This window comes from Saccopteryx leptura, chromosome 13 (genome assembly GCF_036850995.1).
Source record: "Saccopteryx leptura isolate mSacLep1 chromosome 13, mSacLep1_pri_phased_curated, whole genome shotgun sequence".
Taxonomy (NCBI): Eukaryota; Metazoa; Chordata; class Mammalia; order Chiroptera; family Emballonuridae; genus Saccopteryx; species Saccopteryx leptura.
The window spans coordinates 11260848-11280731 of record NC_089515.1 but is presented as its reverse complement, the minus strand read 5'-3'; the positions used below and the strand labels follow the sequence as shown (position 1 = coordinate 11280731).

Here is a 19884-nt window from a genome sequence, read left to right as displayed (position 1 = left end):
TTAAAAAAATACTACGTAATCTACAGAGACAAAAAGTATATTAGGCCTAGGCCTGGGATGAGGTAGAGAGAACGGGGGGGGGGCAGGGGGGGGGCTGACTGCTAATGGGCACAGTGTTTCTTTTGGGGGTGACAAAAATGTTTTAAAATTAGAGTGTGGTGATGGTTACATAATTCTGTGAATACACTAAAAACCATTGAATTGTGGGCTTCAAATGAGTGACTATGTGGTCTGTGAATTATAGCTCAATACAGCTATTTAAAAAGTACTGCTTGATATATGTCAAAATTAAATATTTTACTATATAGAACCAACATCATGAACTATGAATAGTAGCATAAGGAAATGATTACTTAGGAAACTAACTTATGAATGAAACAAAATTGAAATATAAAATAAGTAATCTAGCCACACAAGGATGGAAAGGAGGCCTGCCTTCTGGAAATTCAGCCTTCAACAGGAGTGGTATTTGTGTCACGTGATATGTGGGGGGGGGGGGTGTCCCTGCCTCTTAAACATTGATATACGGTAGCAAATGGGGTTGAGGAAAAGCTTTACTAAATGCGTAAAAAGATACGATTTTTCATTTAGAATTATAAGACCAGCAAAGCATCAAAAATCTATTTTTTAAAGAAAATTTTTCTCGTGTTATGCATTCTCTCAAAATGTCCTATTAGCTATGGAAAACAAGCCACACACACACACCTACAAAATGTCTTTCTAACTACATACCCCTTGCAGGGGAGGCTGATGACATTTTTATTAGTAATATTAATCACATGCTTAAAGGGAAAAAGTCTCACTTTTCCAGGAACCATAATATTTACCTATTTACACCTTTTAAAATTTCAATAACTCCGACTTAGAACCCTTAACCCTCATAACCTTCAAAAAAGAAGTAAAATGAAAATTAATAAATGTTCCCTAGTGTGCTATGAACCATTAATTGTCCAGGCTGAAAAGCTTTAGCCTAATAAGAAACATGCCTTCGGCAGAAATGTGAAAGTCATCTGCGATGCTCAGGATTTAATGATAAAAACGTGCAGTCAATTTTCAATGAAGCTAAGACCTCTAACCCAGGAATATTTTAACTCACAAATTCGTGCGGATACCTGAGGAACTCCTGAAAGGTGAACAACTTGGAGTACTGAAGTGTTCTCGGCGTGAATTAAATAATTCATCTCTAGAGTGGTCTGAAGATAGAGGCAATGGAATTTCTAGCAGGAACAGACGATCAGAGCTGGGTTTGGCCCCCTCGCCAAGAACACACAGTGCTTCAGTAATCTAGCAACAAAACAACTTTATTAGTTAGTTTTTATAGGCGTAGTATATTAGGAATAAAGACATGTTAATAACATCGCTGACCATAAATCTCACGTACGTTTTGAAAATCAGCTGTATGTTTTGCCATAAAAGTCCTAAGAATAATTCATTCAAATAAATACTTAGTTCTCACTATGAACCAAGCCTGGGGTACACATTCTGGAAGTAAAAGTGAGCAGATTTGTAGGGAGGGGGAATATAAAGATGAATAAAACACAGTTCCTTATCCCTAAGGAACTTAAAATCACGACAGGGGCATGATGTGTATGCAAAAAATTTTTCATTATTGTTTGAGTTATTTACAATGAGCAGTGTTTTATTTTTGTAATAAGAACTGAGAGCATTAAGATAAAGTGGGGATTTTTATTGTTTGTTTTGTTTGTTTGTTTTATATAGTATACTGACTTTCTGATTATATTTAAAAGGATAAGTAGTCCTTTCAATGCAGAGAAAAAGAACAGATAATGTTCTAGCACAGGGTTAAAGCCAAGGGAATCATAAAGCACATCTGAGTGTTCACTATGCAGTAGATGTTTTGGGGTTTTTTTTTAATGCACTTAAGTGCCACTGAATGACATGCAAAGTTTTATAGGCATTCATAAGAGAGATCTTCGCCAAGAAAAATTTTGAAGGCAGGATTAGCACAGGAGCTGGGCCGGGAACGGCAGCCAGCATCGTGATTGACTGGGTTAGAGAAGGCATTCTGGGAGGAAGAGCTTGTACCGGCTAAAGCTGGAAGTAGAATCCATGCAATATGTGATGTACTATGCAATATGGCTGCAGATTAGAGTGTACGTAGCAGAGAAAAAACCAGAACCTTAGGTCGAGGCTGAGTCACCAGAGGCCTACACTGTCACCCCCAGGAACTCAGGGTCAGTCTGTGAGGCCATATGTCTTAGCACTGAGCACACGGTACCAGGTGTATTGTAAGTGCTCTGTATACGTGAGCCATGATTATTATTGTCCAAGGTCTCCGAAGGAGCTGGGGCAGAGCAAGGCAAATGGTCTTAAATGTAGGTAGATTCCAGATGAGTGCTCCCCAATGGGTAGGTGTGTATTGGGGTGCAACCCACCCTCAGATGGCCCTGATTCATGCCCACACAGCCCTCCTCCTATCCCTTAGAGGGGTGCAGTGGCCAGTCTGAAAGCTTCTTCACTCAAAGACCATGTCTTCTTTCCTATCTTTGTTCCCACGGCTTTAGCACACGTTAGGTGTCCAGGAAATGCTTGTTGAACAAACTTCCCTCCCCTGTTACGTGTGAATACTCCCAGGGAAGTGAATAAATTTATATTCTGATTATATTTTAGAGCATATGGCCTATTACCAGTAATTGAGTAGTTGAATTTGTCATCATTGGACACACTAAGAGTATTTATCTCATTTTCGAAACTGCCAGGTGTCCAAACAAGGTACAGTGGTACCTTGAGATATGAGTTTAATTCGTTCTGTAACTGAGCTCGAAAGTCAGTCAACTCATATATCAAATAAATTTCTCCCATTTAAAATAACTGAAATAGATTTGATCCATTCCAGCCCTGTAAAACATCCCCAAACCATCCTAAATTGTGAAAAAAGACATGTTTTTAATTAAGAAACACACATGTATACTTTACCAGTGCATAACAAAATATATGAAATAAAAGAAAAAAGTGTTATTTAGTACTGTATTCTTACCTTGGAGACAGACGAGTGTGGCTAACGGAGGTGAATGGCGGAGGAGGAGGGAGGGAGGAAGGGATGCAGGCACTGTAGACACGTAAACTAAAACTGCACTTTCTTTACTTAAAATGAAACCACAAAACTTAATTGTAAAATAATGCACTTTCTTAACTTTAAACTTAACCTAAGCTTAACATTATGCATTTTTCATTTAATCATCACCTGTTTTTGCCTTTTTGGCGGCACTTTTGGCACTTTCACTTGCAGGACTTTTGAATAAAAATCTATCCAAAGAGGTTTGCTTTTGCCTGCCTTTTAAAATGTTACAAAAATGTGACAAACAAGTGTCATTAAAAAGTGCTGAAGCACTACCAGTTGAAACTTTTTCTGGATGTTTCTTTTCAATGAAACTTGAAAGCTTCTCCCACATTTCCAGCATGTCTTTAATTTCACTTGTAGAAATCATTTCCTCTGACTCTACCTCACTACTAATTTTTTGCAGAAGCTCTGTATGTTGCATCATCTGTAGCTCCTTCAACTCCTCAGTTGAGAGTTCCTCCTCATGTTCCTTGACAAGATCGTTTATGTCATCCTCATCTACCTCCAGACCCATCGACTTTCCGAGGGACACACTCTCCTCCAATGCTTCTACCTTGGTCTCGGTCTCTGGTTCGAATACTTCAAAGTCCCTGTCTGCAACAACATCGGGCCATAACTTTTTCCATGCCGAGTTCAAGGTTCTTCTTATAACCTCTTGGCATCCCAAGTCAATAATGCGTAAACATATCACGATGTTATAGTGATCTTTCCAAAACTCTCAAAGGGTTAGAATTGTATTCTCAGTCATCTCAAAACAGCGGCGGAACAAGTGCTTTGTGTAAAGCTTTTTAAAGTTGGAAATGACCTGCTGATCCATAGGTTGCAAGATTGAAGTCATGTTGGATGGGAGGTAGAGGACTTTCACGAATTTGAACTCATCAAGAATGTCATCTTCAAGACCAGGTGGGTGGGCTGGAGCATTTTCAAGGATTAGTAATGCTTTCATCAGGAGTTTATTTTCTTGAACTGCAGGACCAAAGACAAGATTTACCCATTCAATAAAAAACTGCCACATAACCCATGCCCTAGCATTGGCACGCCACATAACCTGCAGTTTTTCTTTAAGAATCTTGTGAGTCTTAAAGGCTCGAGGATTTTTGGAATGATACACTAGCAGTGGCTTTACTTTACAGTCACTGCTAGCATTTGCACACAACGCAAGGGTCAGACGGTCCTTCATGGGCTTATGGCCTGGCAGCTTCTTCTCCTCTGCGGTGATGAAAGTCCTGCGGGGCATTTTTTTCCAAAAACAATCCTGTTTTGTCACAGTTGAACACTTGTTGGGGGATGTAGCCTTCCTTTGAGATAAGCGCAGCAAAACGTGCGATGTACTCCTCAGCTGCCTTAACGTCAGCACTCGCAGCTTCACCATGCCTCACCACCGAGTGGATGCCAGATCTCTTCTTGAAATTTTCAAACCAGCATGACTTGCCTTAAACGTATCTTCTGCTGCCTCTTTTAAGGTTGATGGTTCTTTCTTCTTCAAGTCGCCGTAAACAATACATGCCTTTTCACATATTACAGTCTCTGTCACTGTATCTCCTGCCAGCTCTTTCTCTTTCACCCATGCTAGCAGAAGCTTCTCCATTTCTTCATGGATATTTGTCCTTAATTGCAACAGAATTGTACTTTCTTTCACTGGATTTGCACTTTTGATGGCATCCTTTTGTTTAAGGATGGTACAAATTGTAGATGTATTGTGGTCGTACAGCCTTGTCAGTTCAATCACTCGTACACCACATTCATGTTTTTCTATTATTTCTTGCTTTACTTCTATCGACATCATTCTCTTCTTCTTCTCACCACTGTCCTTTACACTCACTTTCTTCGGCCCCATGATAGCACACAAAAAAAGTTAGTAAAAAATGCAAAATTTATGCAAGAATGAGTGCAGCACAAAAGATTCAACTTGATTCTGCGGGTAACACGTGAGAAAGAACGAGATGCTGGTGTTGTGCTGCCGATACTGGACCCATGCACCAACGTGCCAACTAGCAGCAGCTTCCCGAATCACGACTCGTATCTCAGAATGTCGCTCAGATCTCGAACAAAAATATGACTGAGTCGCAGCTTGTATCTTAAAAAATTCGTATATTGGTCTGCTCATATCTCAAGGTACCACTGTATTGTGCTGAGAGACCCTGGCCCTCAACCCTCTGGGTATTAAACCCTATCAGTTCTCCCTCTCTACCCCAAAAATGCCACACCTACCCACATAGGGGTATTGTGGGTGAAATAGGTTTGTCCAGTGCCCAGCACTGTACCTGGTACACACTAAATGCAGTAAGCATGCTCTTCCCCTAAACATCAGAATTTTTTACTTATCCACCCATTGGCTCAGATATGGTATACCAGTTAGACTTAGAATTGCTTTGGAAGTAAAAGAAACAGAAGAAATCTCACTCAAAATTTTCATCTGAATGTCTCCCTTTGACAGATTCAATGACTCCTATGGACAGTAACACTCTTTCCTTTTCTATGACTGCCTTCAACTCCTTGTGGCTGAGTTTTCAGTCTTAATCTGAATCTTTGTCACCACAAAGGCAGTGGAGCCTAGTGGTTAAGAGAAGGGATAGGTAAACTAAGGCCCATGGGCCAAATGCGGCCCACCACGTATTTTCACAGTCCTGTTGGAAGAGAGCCATACTCATTCACGTCCCTATTGTGGATGATCGCTTCCACCCTGCAACAGCAGAGTTGAATAGGTGCAGTGGAGACCAGATGGCCTGCAAAGCCTAAAATATTTATTATTTGGCTCTTTACAGAAAACGTTTGCTGACCCTAGTTCAAAATAATGGCTTTTTTTTTTCTGTATTCTTCTGAAGCCGGAAACGGGGAGAGACAGTCAGACAGACTCCCGCATGCGCCCGACCGGGATCCACCCGGCACGCCCACCAGGGGGCGACACTCTGCCCACCAGGGGGCAATGCTCTGCCCCTCCGGGGCGTCGCTCTGTTGCGACCAGAGCCACTCCAGCGCCTGGGGCAGAGGCCGAGGAGCCATCCCCAGCGCCCGGGCCATCTTTGCTCCAGTGGAGCCTCTGCTGCGGGAGGGGTAGAGAGAGACAGAGAGGAAGGAGAAGGGGAGGGGTGGAGAAGCAGATGGGCACCTCTCCTGTGTGCCCTGGCCGGAAATCGAACCCGGGACTTCTGCACACCAGGCCGACGCTCTACCACTGAGCCAACTGGCCAGGGCCAAAATAATGGCTTTGACAGTCAAAACTGAGTTTAAATCTTAGTTCTGACTTGGGCAAGTTAACCTCTTTGTACCTCAGTTTCCTTACCTCTTTAATGGGTGCAATGATACTATCTAATGTGTAGGGATATGTGAACATTAAATATCCCAAAGTACCTGGCACAGTACCTGGAACATGGTAAGCTTATTCAAGATGAACAATGATAATAATAATGGTGAACATATAGGTAAAATTACCATACAGGGAACACCAGACCTCAAAAAGATTTTAAAATTGGCTTGTTGAAGGCCTACAATATAATCATATATATATGATAATATATATATATATATTCACACACATGTATATATAATTATATATAAACAGCTATGCACATATATAATATGAAAAAGATATAAATAGGTATTAATGCAAGTAAAATACACATGAACATACACACATATACATTAGATATTACCTATATGAAAAAAGATATTAATGAAAATATAAATACACATACATAAACACATACTCTTAAAAATCCTGTGCCAAAAAATTAAAAAGCACTTTCTCAATTTCTGGGCACAAAACAACCACTCTGTGAGGCGATTCCCCACCTGACTGTGTTATCTTTGCACTCAAAGTAGGAGAGGTCCCACGGAGAGTTGAGATCAGGCCGAATCTGGCACTAACTGAACAATGGCGTTTCCTCTGCCCTCCGTACCTTTGTCATCACTCCTGAGCTCCTCTCATTTCTTCCCACCCAGTGGTGAAACTCCGTCACTGCAGCAGCTGACGCCGAGTTCTTTTCTGTCCCTTCAGGATTCACTGCCTGTTTCTTAGTTCTGGGAAAACAATGCAAACAAGTCAGTAAAGTTAAGAGAAATGAAGAGGTTGGAACAATTATGATTCCAAAGAGCCGAAAGTGCTTTGGGAACAAGAGTGAGGGTGGCCAGTCCCGGCCTTCTAACATACCACCATGCTTATTTGTTGTCTATCATTCATTGCCTGTGTCCTTCTTCATCATGTTACTTCCCCCAGGGTGGGGATGTGTGACTGTTTTGTTTATCGATGTATCCAAAAGGCCTAAAACAAAGCTTTGTACCTGGTAGACACTCAGTAAATATTTGCTGAGTTGAATAAATGGCCTCAGGTTTATAGACTATGCTGCTTTAAAGAAATGCTAAAGCACCGTCTAGGATAGGGGTCCCCAAACTTTTTACACAGGGGGCCAGTTCACTGTCCCTCAGACCGTTGGAGGGCCGGACTATAAAAAAAACTATGAACAAATCCCTATGCACACTGCACATATCTTATTTTAAAGTAAAAAAACAAAACGGGAACAAATACAATATTTAAAATAAAAAACAATAAATTTAAATCAAGAAACTGACCAGTATTTCAATGGGAACTATGGGCCTGCTTTTGGCTAATGAGATGGTCAATGTGCTCCTTTCATTGACCACCAATGAAAGAGGTGCCCCTTCTGGAAGTGCAGTGGGGGCCGGATAAATGGCCTCAGGGGGCCGCATGTGGCCCGCGGGCCGTAGTTTGGGGACCCCTGGTCTAGGACAAGGTCATTAGTGTCTTCATTCCATCTGGCCTCTGGGACTGGATTGGAGCTTCTGTGATTAGAAAGATGAGACCTGTAGGAACTGTTTCAAGGGGCACTGGGAGACTCTGGTCACCGGAAGAGCTGCCCTGGGGCCCAGGCGTGGGATGAAGGGGAATAATAAATAGTAAAAAAGAAAAAACATACAAACAAGCTCAAAAAAGAAACTGGAATGGGCTTCTGGCTTCTGGTAATCCTCCTGCACATAAAAGCTATCAATTCTGAACATAATAGAAAAAGCAGCTGTCCAAAGGTACTAGAGAGCAACTAAACAGTCAAATACAGGAGTGGAGTCTGCATTTGGAGGGAGAATAGCAATGGGCAAGTTCCCCATTATTGCTGCTTTTTGCTGGAAAACAGAACCCAATTCATGCCAAACAAGAGTGACTAAGACTTGTATAGAACACCTGTAGTCTTACTGATACGAAGAGCTAGGACACAGAGTTCAAGGTGATTACAGTAACTGAAATGTAAAAGGGGAATCTTGGAAAGAAGAGGCAATGTGTTACTGTGTATAAACTCCACACACATCATTGCTAACACCCCAATCGTGTGTGTGTGTGTGCAGGCAGCTTGACAAAGATTAAAGAAACTGAACAGAAATGTCTGTTTATTCTCACTACAAGGCAGACAGTGTGGAGTTTGAAGCCAGTTAAGTTAGCTGCCTGCTTTTAAAAAATCAATACTCTTCAAAGGAACACAACAGAATCCAGAGGCTTTACAACATATCATTCCCAATTTCTTGGATGCCACCCAAAATACTAAGCACATAAAGAAGAAAAGAAAACGTGAGCCAGAGGCAATCAATGGAGACTGACACTGAAATATTGTAATTCAGTGGGTTGAGTCAGCAGACAAGGATTTTTAAGTTAGCTATTGTAACTATGCTCAAAAAGAAAGATAGAGTTCTTTTTCAAATGTAATATAATTGTTACTTTTAATTTATTTTGAAATATTTCATATAGCAAGAAAAACTTTAAAATAATTTGGCAAACATTTGTGTGCTCTCCACCTAATTTAAGAAATAGGCCCTACCAGATACTCTTACACTCCACCATGTGCTCCTCCTCTTCAAATGTGTTCATACACACTCCCAATAGTAACCACCAGATTGAGCTTTATCATTACCTTGACTTTTTAATATAAGTACACCCATTGTTAAATAATATAGAAAGTTTGCATGCTTTTGAACTCTAAATAAACTGTATTATACAGTACACTCACTTCTACAACTTATTTTTTACACATTATATTTTTTGATTCGTTCAGGTAGATGCACGCACACAGCTGTTGTCTGTTCACTTTCGCTGCTGTACAATATTTTATGAACATATTTCCATTGACTTTTTCATTCTCTCTTCCATAAGTATTTGGGTTGTGACAGTTTTTTGTTATTATCACAAAATGCTTCTATGAGCATTTTTGTGCATAAACTGGCATTTATATGTTTAACAGTTTCTCCAGAGCAATATTCCTCAAAGTGGGGTCCCATACCAGGAGCCTCTGTATCACCTGGGATCTGGTTAGCAATGCCAATATTTGGACCCCACCACAGACATACTGAACCAGAAACTCTGGGGATGGGGACAGCCATCTGTTTTAATGAGCTGTCCAGGAGACTCTGATGCACAGTCAAGTTTAAGAAGCCCTTCTAGAGAACTGTATCATAGGAGGGTACAGTACATGCTGTAATTCCTTAATGGAATTATTTCAGATGCCTGTCCACAAGCGATTGTGTCAACTTACACTCCCACCCAGCATTACGTGGGTTTCTCCTCACCAACACTACATCTTTCAGAATTTTTCTCGTCTATCCAAATGGTATCTACTGCGATCTTATGTTAGTAAAGTGAAATGGAGTATGTTTTAGTTTATCATTATTCATTTTTCTTTTTCTGTGAAATGTCTGTACTTGTCTTTTGACCATTTCCCTATCAGATTGTGTCCTTTTTTATTAAGTTGGACACTCATCTTTGTCAGATGTTTTGCAAATGCCTCTCCCTGTCAATGGCTTTTCCTTTTACTTGTAAATAGAGTCTTTTGGTAAGTAGAAGTCTTTCATTTTATTAATATAGTCAAATTGATACTTTTTCTGTGGTTTGTGGGTTTTGTATCTTATTTAATAAATGTTCCCCAACCATTAGAGAGTATATATATATTCTCTTATTTTTTTTAAGTCTTAATATTATGCTTTTACATTTGGGTCTTGTATCCACATTGACTTTATTTTGTATAGTGTGTGTGAGATAGAAATCTATTTTTTCCATCTGGATAACCAGTCGTCCCAGCTGCATTGAATATATAGATTCTGAGGAGAACTGACATCTTTATAATACTGAGTCTTCCCATTCATGAGTATAGTGTATATGCCATTGATTTAGGTCTTTTTTTTTTTTTTTTGTATTTTTCTGAAGTTAGAAAGGGGGAGGCAGTCAGACAGACTCCCGCATGCACCCGACTGGGATCCACCCGGCATGCTCACCAGGGGGTGATGCTCCGCCCATCTGGGCCATTGCTCTAATTGCACCCAGAGCCATTCTAGTGCCTGAGGCATAAGCCATAGAGCCATCCTCAGTGCCTGGGCCAACTTTGCTCCACTGGAGCCTCGGCTGCGGGAGGAGAAGAGAGAGACAGAGAGGAAGGAGAAGGGGAGGGGTGGAGAAGCAGATGGGCGCTTCTCCTGTGTGCCCTGGCCAGGAATCGAACCCAGGACTCCTGCACGCCAGGCCAACGCTCTACCACTGAGCCCACTGGCCAGGGCCGATTTAGGTCTTTTTTAATACATTGCTATAAAGTGTTATAATTTCCAGTAAATTTATTCCTAAATCTCTTATACATTATGTTGCTTTGTGAATGATTGTTTTTTTCAAAAATAATATATTTTTTCCAAGTGTTTGCTACTAGAGTAGAAAAACACTATTGATAGTTGTATGATGGTTGTTTAAGCCAGGAACTCGGCTTAATTTTGTAGTAAATCCAGGCCATCTTTATCTTTCTGGACTATAATAATTACTACCAGTTGCTGGACCAACATCCGTAGAAACCGTGGGAAAAGAGCTTGAAGCTTTAGAATGGTTTAGTCAAGTTGTTACCCATATATAAAAGCAAAAATAAAAATAATAATCTCAGTTCTACAAAGTCTCAGGCTCTTTCTTTTTTATATCTTGCTTGAGGCAATCCTCCAGAATATTAGGAAATGAATTAGAATTTTAAAATAATGAAGGGAGATGCTAGTGCAAAGATGAATCTCAGGTCACCACTTGTCTCTTCAGAGATGATTAGATAAGAGCTAAAATGAAAAGGCTCTGCTGTTTTCTGGCTTAAGTCATTAAAAAAACAGTACACAAGCCTGACCTGTGGTGGCGCAGTGGATAAAGCATCGACCTGGAACGCTGAGGTTGCTGGGCCCGGGCTTGCCTGGTCAAGGCACATATGGGAGTTGATACTTTTTGCTCCTAGCCCTCCACTCTCTCTTTCTTTCTCTCTCTCTCTCTCTCTCTCTCTCTCTCTCTCTCTCTCCTCTCTATAAAAATGAATAAATAAAATCTAAAAAAAAGTACACAAAATAAATAAATAGAATAAAACGGGGATGCTGGGGGTCCTAAAACCTTAGATTTAGAAATGAAGGTAGAATTCAGCGTGCAAAATATTGTCCTTCATGCAAAGATGTAACGAACTTCTTGTTTTTATCAGATATATATTTACCATTACAGTTGACCAGTTGAATGAAAATATAGGTGTTTGCATTCCAAATTATTTTAAAGCATCCAAAGAGACAATATGGTACATGAGATAAAAGGGGTACAGGGAAGGAACAACAAAGAAGTGGAAAAGGGGGGAGTAGCTCTATGTAACGATAATAATGAATATAGTTTTATAAATTCCCTGTAAACTCATCTGGAATTCAAAACAACTTGAATAATATTTCACTTAGACTTTCTTGAACCAAAGTGCGACAAACACGATTGAAAATAAAATGGTGGGTATTCCATAAGCGTAAAGTATACTGAAGAGAACACTCTGATTTGGAAAATGTGTCTGAATACTTTTGTTTTCCATGCAGGATGAGATATGTTTAAATTGACTACAAAAAAAAAGTTTCCAAATCTCATTTATTTTATTTACCTATCAAATACTTATCTAGCACTTACATATGCCAGCTATTATTCTAAGTGTTTTACAAAGAGAAACTCATTCTATTTAGTCGGGATTCCGGCAGGAAACAGATGGCACACTCAAATTGGAAAAATTGAAGTGAATTGAATAAAAGGAATATTTACAAAGGTGTGAGCGGAGTTTAGAAAACACGGTACAGGGTTGTGCAACACCCTGGCTGCCAGCAGCAGGGAGCCTCTGCCACCCCAGGCCTGCCCACAGGGGTGTGCAGAGAGAGTGGCTAGAGGCACCCGGAGAGCAGAGGGTTGCAGACAACCATGGCAACCTGGCAGGGAGGGAACGAGGGGAATAAACACCCCCACCCCACTCTCCTCCTGCCTCTGGCTCTGGTGGCAGGTGCCTGCCATTAGCCAGCAGGACAGGAAGCCAGAGGGCAGAAAGCTCATTGTGACCACTCTTGTGAGCCAGCTTCCCAGGGCACAGAGGCAGGGTGGAGAAAGATTAGAGGTCTGGAGGAGCAAAGAGAAGACACTCCAAACACTCACTGGTAACCCTATTTTTATAGCAAGTGATGCACAGAAAGGTTAACTAACTTGCCCAAGATTGCACAGCTGGTAAGTGATGGACATGCGGTTATAACATGAGCCATCTGGCATCACAGTACAAGGCCTCTGTCTCTTATATCATTATACTATAGGCTTGCATAGCTTATAAATATGCTCTAGTTTTAAAATTATTTCTTCCAATGCTGTCTGATATACTGAGATTTAAGTAGATGAATAAAAGACCATTACAAGAGTCGTTTTTGACTTCTTCTGACCACCTGTTTAAGGGCTGGGAGGCATTTTTATGTTATTGTGGACACTTAACTACCAAGGCCCCCATTATGATTCACAGATCATTTTGAAAATTGAGCAATTTTCATGATAGGCATACTTCCCAGCAGCTTCTTAGTCAAGTTGGGAAGATTACAGCCGAGGAAGCACAGGAGGTGAAAATTTGGTATCATTTGTAAGTGTTCCCTTGGAAGTGTGGATTGCAGTTTTGTTAAATTTGTGCACGTGGCGTCTTTTAATTTTCCAATAGGATGGTAGAAATCTGGCAATCCTTAATCATCAAGGCATAAAATCCTTTATAGATATTTTTTTTTTTGGGTAAATGTTTTCAGATATTAAAATAACAACCATTGAGTTCAATATGAAATAAGTGCATTCCAGTAAACAAATGGAAGCATGTTTTTAGAAAAGAAAAAAAGTTTGCTTCTGGATGCCTATCATTCATGTGGTGTTCTCTTGAATAAACTACCTACAAGAAGGTTCAGAATTGGTCATAAGTAGAAGGCTAAAGTGGTCGCCAGGCCCAATACTGTTTTCCTGGAGGATTTTGTATGGTTGCGCGCTTTATTGTTCCCCCGGAAGGTTTAACATTTTACATTTACCCTCCTGCTGTCCTGTACAGGGGCTGTCTCCACTGCTCCACGCGTCCACCACTCCGTGCCCTGGGCACACGACCCCTCTCACTCTCCGCTGGACGACCCCTCTCACTCACCTCTGCCCTTTTATACCTTCGAGCCTTTTCATTTGCTCTCCCCTCTGACCCTTCTCTCGTACTTGGTAACTCCTGCTCCTCGTTTGGGAAACCAAATGCTACCTTCCTTGAGGCAGCTTTCTCACCTCCCCTAGAAAGAGATTTCCATTCCCTTCTAGGAGCTTCTAGACTCCTGTGCACATGCATCTTCCGCAGACCTTACTACATTGTGTGAACACGATTTGTTTGTCCTCTCTCTCTCCCAGTCAACAGTCACTGCTTGAAGGCAGGATCATACGCTGTTATGAGTTTCCAAAAAGTTGTTGAGTAAACAACTGTTAATGAACCAACGAAAGAGAATGAGGCTTGTGATTCTTGGCCATTGTACAAGGGCCAGGAGCCCTGGTTTATCGGTCTGTGTATACCTTTCTGTATCTGCCGCCTGCAGGAAGACTCAGAAGATAACCTAATTGTGTGAGAACCCGTGTCCACCCTGCGGTACTTTATACCAGTGTTAGGCTCCATAAGTTAAACACGTAGTATGAGCATTTCCTATGTGAACCAGAATTCCCACATTTTTAAGAGCTTTCTTAGCGTTTTGTTCCTTATAATGATGCTCTCGCTAAATTCATTCACTATACTAAAATCTATTTTCATGACCAAGAACACTAAACTTATCTAAACATTATTTCAATTACCTTCCTCTGGATAAGTATTAAAATCAGGATGTGAGATGGGTCCATATCTTCACAAACGGGGATAAACTTTTGGTTTAAAAAATACTCCTCAGGACCCTGAGTGTGAGCATAAGCACACCATCTTCATTTCTAATTTGTGTGTGAGAGTCGGTCTTTGTTAAAGAACAAGTGGGCCTCTCTGGGATCTCCTTTTGGGTCTAAAAGATGCCTTTGTCAGTAGGCGTTACTGCGAACTGTTTCACTCTGAACTTTGCAGTTTCTACCCATGAGGTCTACCCACCTGCTCACCTGGTCTCTCCTGTGATCACATGGTCTACCCGCCTGCTCACCCAGTCTCTCCTGTGATCACGACCTATACTGCTTATTTTAAATTGAATGTATGTCGAATCATTTTTTTTAATCCCCTCTACCACTGACTCCTGACTGTCCCTCCTTCTACTTTATTTGGGAGCTGGGCAGAAGGAGGCCAAGTTCATACAACATTTAGCCTCTGCATGGGGTGCTGCATGGAGCTGGAGAAGGCGATTAGTGAACTGTTAGTGGTGTCGTCCATAAACTAATTCCACCCAAAGTTAAGTTTGGAGAAGATCTTTCACTCAAGTTGCCTTTCCATTTTCTCTTCCTCTGAGGCCAGATGAGTCACCAACATCAATCACCAGCTGAGATGCTGTCCCTGGAAGTGTGTTGTAAACCGTGAAGTACCAAGGGATAAAACATTATCCTTACAGAAACTGCGACAGAGCGAGGATGTCTGTAAATGTTTCTGAAACTACAATCAGCCCATAGTGAAGAGAAATATTTCATCGAGAGACCTCAGCATACAGGTCGAGGGCGTACAGCTCAGTGATATTTTTCTTGGTTTTCAGGACTACGTTCCTATTTACTGAGAATTTGTGACTTCAAAAGTGTTATCTAAATCTGCCACTTAAATTGGCTAATGACTTGGAATCTTTTTCTAAGTTATTAGTTTGATGTTGTAGTATTCTCTTTCCCCTAATCTGCCATATGGTACACATTTATTTTTATTATTAATGTGAATTTAAATTAATTTTCTTTAGGGAATTTGAAAGAGTTCCCTAGCCTCTCAGGAGGGAGTTGGAAATGCCCAGAGTGAAACAAACAAGGGTGGGGAGACACTAATCTAGATTAATGATAATAAATACCAGGTCAGGATCCACCATGTGTTTCTGTGCTTTCTGTCACAAATAGAGTGGTTGCGCTGCAAATAGTAGTTAATCCCAATGTACTGAAAATTCTATTTAGTTCTTTAATATTTCTCTAAAGTTAATTCTCACGATGCAACCATGACTCATTTTCTTCGTATGGTTTATAGCTCTTGTTTGGATGTTAATAGTAGATGAATTATAGTTCATTTGGTAGCTTTGTAAATTGCAGTGAGAATATACCTCATGGTTTACTCAAGTGAACAATCATAAGGTTTTAAACAAGTAATTTACAACTAATAATTTATAGCAAGATAGGCTTCGCTGTTGATGAAAAGCACAATGGATTAAAAAGCTTATGATGCATGATAAATGAAGCTTTCCTTTGTTCTTAGCATGTTGGCAATTCCTGTCACTAATAACAATACTTGGCTATAATGCGGTGAATTTCAGTTTGGACGTTTAAAGTACTTGAGAGGCTTGAGGTTGTCATTGTTCTCGGTATTTCAGGGCCACGGGTGCTCCACCTCAGAAGAGGACAATTTGTTTCGTTTGGAGTTAAGAGTGGGCTTAGGACCTCAGATAAACCACAAGCCTTTTGGAAGGGAAATAAGCACTTTATCAAAATCCAGTGGCTTCTTTTCTACCAGTTCGCAGGGAAATCCGGTTCTTTGAACCTAGAGCCGAAAGAAGCAAAGATAATAACCTTTCCCTTGCAGCTTTGGAATGACATGAATGATTCCACCATACGCAAATCCTTGAAATATTTCTGTCCATGAGCCTAGGATAGGTCAACATGTGAACTATGAGTTGGAAATTGTTGCTCAATGAGTCATATCCCCCCCACCACCACCACCATCTGATGCTGATAACTCCTGTTCTCTAAGCTGTAATTTTCTACTTAAAAAACTATGGGACATCACTTCTGCCTGAGTGAGAGTTTCTTAAAGGCTGGGGTTTTACTTTTTCCTCTTTGTATACTCAAGGTCTAAAACCTGGAACAGGGGAATGCTCACTTTCTCTCTCTCTCTCTCTCTCTCAAACACACACACACACACACACACACACACACACACACACACACACAACCAACTAATTGACCAAACGAATGAAGGTCAGTAAGTCACAGAGCAGAATACTCCCCAAACCCTGTAAGTAACATTTAGTATGCAAAGTGCAGCAATACATAAAATCAGGGTTCGTTGCCCTTGTTTCTTATTGATAGTTAAGGAAAGATATTCCTTATCATCTCAAACAGCTTAGCTCTTGCTATTACTTTGGAACCTACCCCAATTCTCTCATCCATCTGTTTGAATCTCAACAATATAGTTGTCCCCATAACTCAAGCCATAGTCCCAGTGAGCATGTCCTGTGGAATCTTTAGTTTGGGTTCAGCAAAAATTATAGCTACCTTCTTAGTCCCCTTAAATAGTGAACAGATCTAGCAATTCTGTGGCTTTCCAACAGCCTTGGCAGACACTCTCAAAATGTTCTAGAAGGTACTAGTCTTAGTTTTTCCCTTTGCGGTTAGAAATGATCTTCTCGTTGTTAAGAATAGCTTTTGAAAACAGTGGAGATGTTAAAGGCAAAGGATACATGTGGGAGTAAAGTGGAGGACAAGGCTGATCCCACAGTTTTGCAAATGGATTAGATGCTGAAGTCAGATGTCCCCAGATTATACTGTACTTTGTAGGCATCGAGCTAGCCAAACATAAAAAGAAGCCTGCCTCTGCTCCTGCCTATGTAATGTATTCCTGTTTAGTTAACAGAAGAAGCATTGCTCTTCCAAATTTCCAGGTTAAGCTTCAATTTTGTAATTACATTAGTAATTAGTGTAAATTAGCATAATTAATTGAGAATAATTAACACACTTAATTGGGAATTATTTATTCAGGAATTTAAAATATTATAGTGTTCTACATAAGTAATCTAAAGATGTTGATTGGATCTGAACTATTACAAATTTTAGAAATCATTCACCATGATTATATTAAAAGATTTATCTTTTATTCCTTTAAGAAGAGACAAAAGATTATTTTCCAGCATTACTTTGTCATTCTAAATCTATATTTCTTTACTAGGTTACAGGCTAATTATTAGTGATTAGAATCATAGCTAAAACTATTCCCACTAAAAATATATAGAAATAGTAAATATTGTCTTAATTATCTCAAGGAAATGAGATTAAAGATAGCTCTTCTTTACTAGGGTATAACTGTGTCAAAATTCCGTATCTGGGGCACATTTAGATTTAGGGGTAAAAGGGATGCAGGCTATGAATCCCATTAATGACAATACAGTAAACTATTTCATCTCATTTATTCAGGCTCACTACATGCCCCCAATCAAATATAATACATTTTATCTTTCTAAAGAGACTTTTTTTCCATTTGGCTCTGGAAACCATAGTTTATGAACATGATTCCTAGTTTATGAACATGAGCCTCATAGGCGATGTATCAGCACACTCTAGAATCGCATTTAGCTAGTCTACAACCTATGCTAAGGGGTCACTCCTGTTTCTGGTCACTTGAAATTGTGAAAGAGAGACACTGGGGCTGCTGAATGCTAAGACTGTTTTGGTTTTGATTTGTTTTTCTGGCTAGGAAAGTCAGGAGGTCACTTCCTGATTTATTCAAGAGAAAGATGTTAGCACCCTGAAGAATGATGCTGGAAATGGGCGCTCTGCAGGGAGGGTTGCAGAGAAAAAAATCCGAGCACTGAGAGCCCTGTCATTCATTACAAAGGACCTGTCAGGGGGGCTGGGAGAGCAAGGATGAGGGCCAGGTTCTACGTGGGGCCTCCTCCCACCTCCATCCTTTAAATGGGCAATAAACTGAGAAGCACTGAAAGCTGGGTAAGTTCAAGCAAGCAATGTCAAGATAGCCAGGACAGGTCCTGGCTGATTGGCTCAGTGGTAGAACATCTGTTTGGCGTGTGGATGTCCCAGGTTCGATTCCAGGTCAGGGAACACAGGAGAATCAACCATCTGCCTTTCCACCCCTCCTCCCCCCTGTCTGTCTGTCTGTCTCTCTCTCTCTCTCTTCCCTTCCTGCAGCCATGGCTCAATTGGTTCAAGCGCATCAGCCCCTGGCACTGAGGATGGCTCTGTGGAGCCTCCACCTCAGGTGCTAAAAATAGCTCGGTTGCAAGCATGGCTCTAGATTGGCAAAGCATCAGCCCCAGATGGGGTTTGCTGGGTGGATCCCAGTTGCGGCGCATGTGAGAGTCTGTCTCTCTATCTCCCCTTCTCTCTCTTGGAAAAAGAAGGAAAAATAAAAAAAAGATAGCCAGACAGTTTTCTAGATCCTACAGATCTAAACAAAGCCAGCCAGGTGCCAAGTCACAGGAACCAGAAGCCTTAGACCTTATGTTCCAGCATGTCCACCATAATGGAGAATGAAGGGGAAAGTCAAGGGAGAAGATGATGGTTCAGGGTTGTTGCAGTTCCCTCTGATGAGATAATCACTTGGGTTTGGGACCAAGGTTTAGATCTAAGCATTACCATATATCATCTATGTGATTTAACCTCCTTAAATTTGAGTTCTGTCATCTGTAAAATGGTGATGATAATAGTACCTGACTCAGAGAGTTGTTCTCAGAATAAAAATAATCATAGCTGTACTTACTGAACACTTACTGTGTCTGGCACTGTGCTAATCTCCTGACATTGGTTATCTGTCTTATACCCTTATAATTGGATCATTGGTCTAAGCATCTCAGCTTTTATTCAGTTATTATTTTTCATAATGCAGTAGGAACCTGTGAATCCACTACCCAAAATTCAAATGAGGACTTTGACAATAACATGTATCCAATTAGGCTGTTCCTCTATCCCCCCAACCCAACCCACTTCTGTTATCTGTCTTAATACTAGTATTACTCTCATGTTATTGATGGGGAAACAAAAGCTTAGTAAGATTCATTATCTTTACCTATAGACATTCACCCAGGGGGAGGCAAGGCCTTGATTAAGTGAAAAAAATCATTCGGGGCACAAGCATCACTTAACACTCCAAAATGATAACACTAGTTATCATTCCCATATATCGGTCTAAAAGTGCTGTGAGGTCACATACTCTGGCAGGAGTAGAGGGAGGCGGGAACCTGCCATCGACTCTTGGCTTTGGTGGCTGGCACCCCCAGCGGTGGCTAAGGTGACGCTAGCGTCGTGCACCACAGTGTGGAGAATCAGCCCATCCCCCTCTTCAGCACACCTCTCAGGTCTCCGTCTGCTGTTCCAGCAGCTGGAGCACCGGGCAGAGACTGAGGAGAACTGGGCTCCGGCCAGTGGTGGAGCACACCTGGACTGTGCCCGCCCATGGTGGAGCACACCTGGACTGTCCCCGCCCGTGGTGGAGCACACCTGGACTGTCCCCGCCCTGGACTGTCCCCGCCCATGGTGGAGCACACCTGGACTGTCCCCGCCCTGGACTGTCCCCGCCCATGGTGGAGCACACCTGGACTGTGCCCGCCCATGGTGGAGCACACCTGGACTGTCCCCGCCCATG

The 19884-nt window shown here is 41.1% G+C and overlaps 1 non-coding gene across 1 annotated transcript; it reads right to left on the bottom strand.

Moving 5' to 3' along the window:
• Positions 1-1716: 1716 nt before the first annotated feature.
• Positions 1717-1850, bottom strand: LOC136385180 (small nucleolar RNA SNORA22). Its single transcript, XR_010747781.1, has one exon. It is a non-coding gene; the product is annotated as a small nucleolar RNA SNORA22 (small nucleolar RNA).
• Between the last annotated feature and the right edge of the window lie 18034 nt (positions 1851-19884).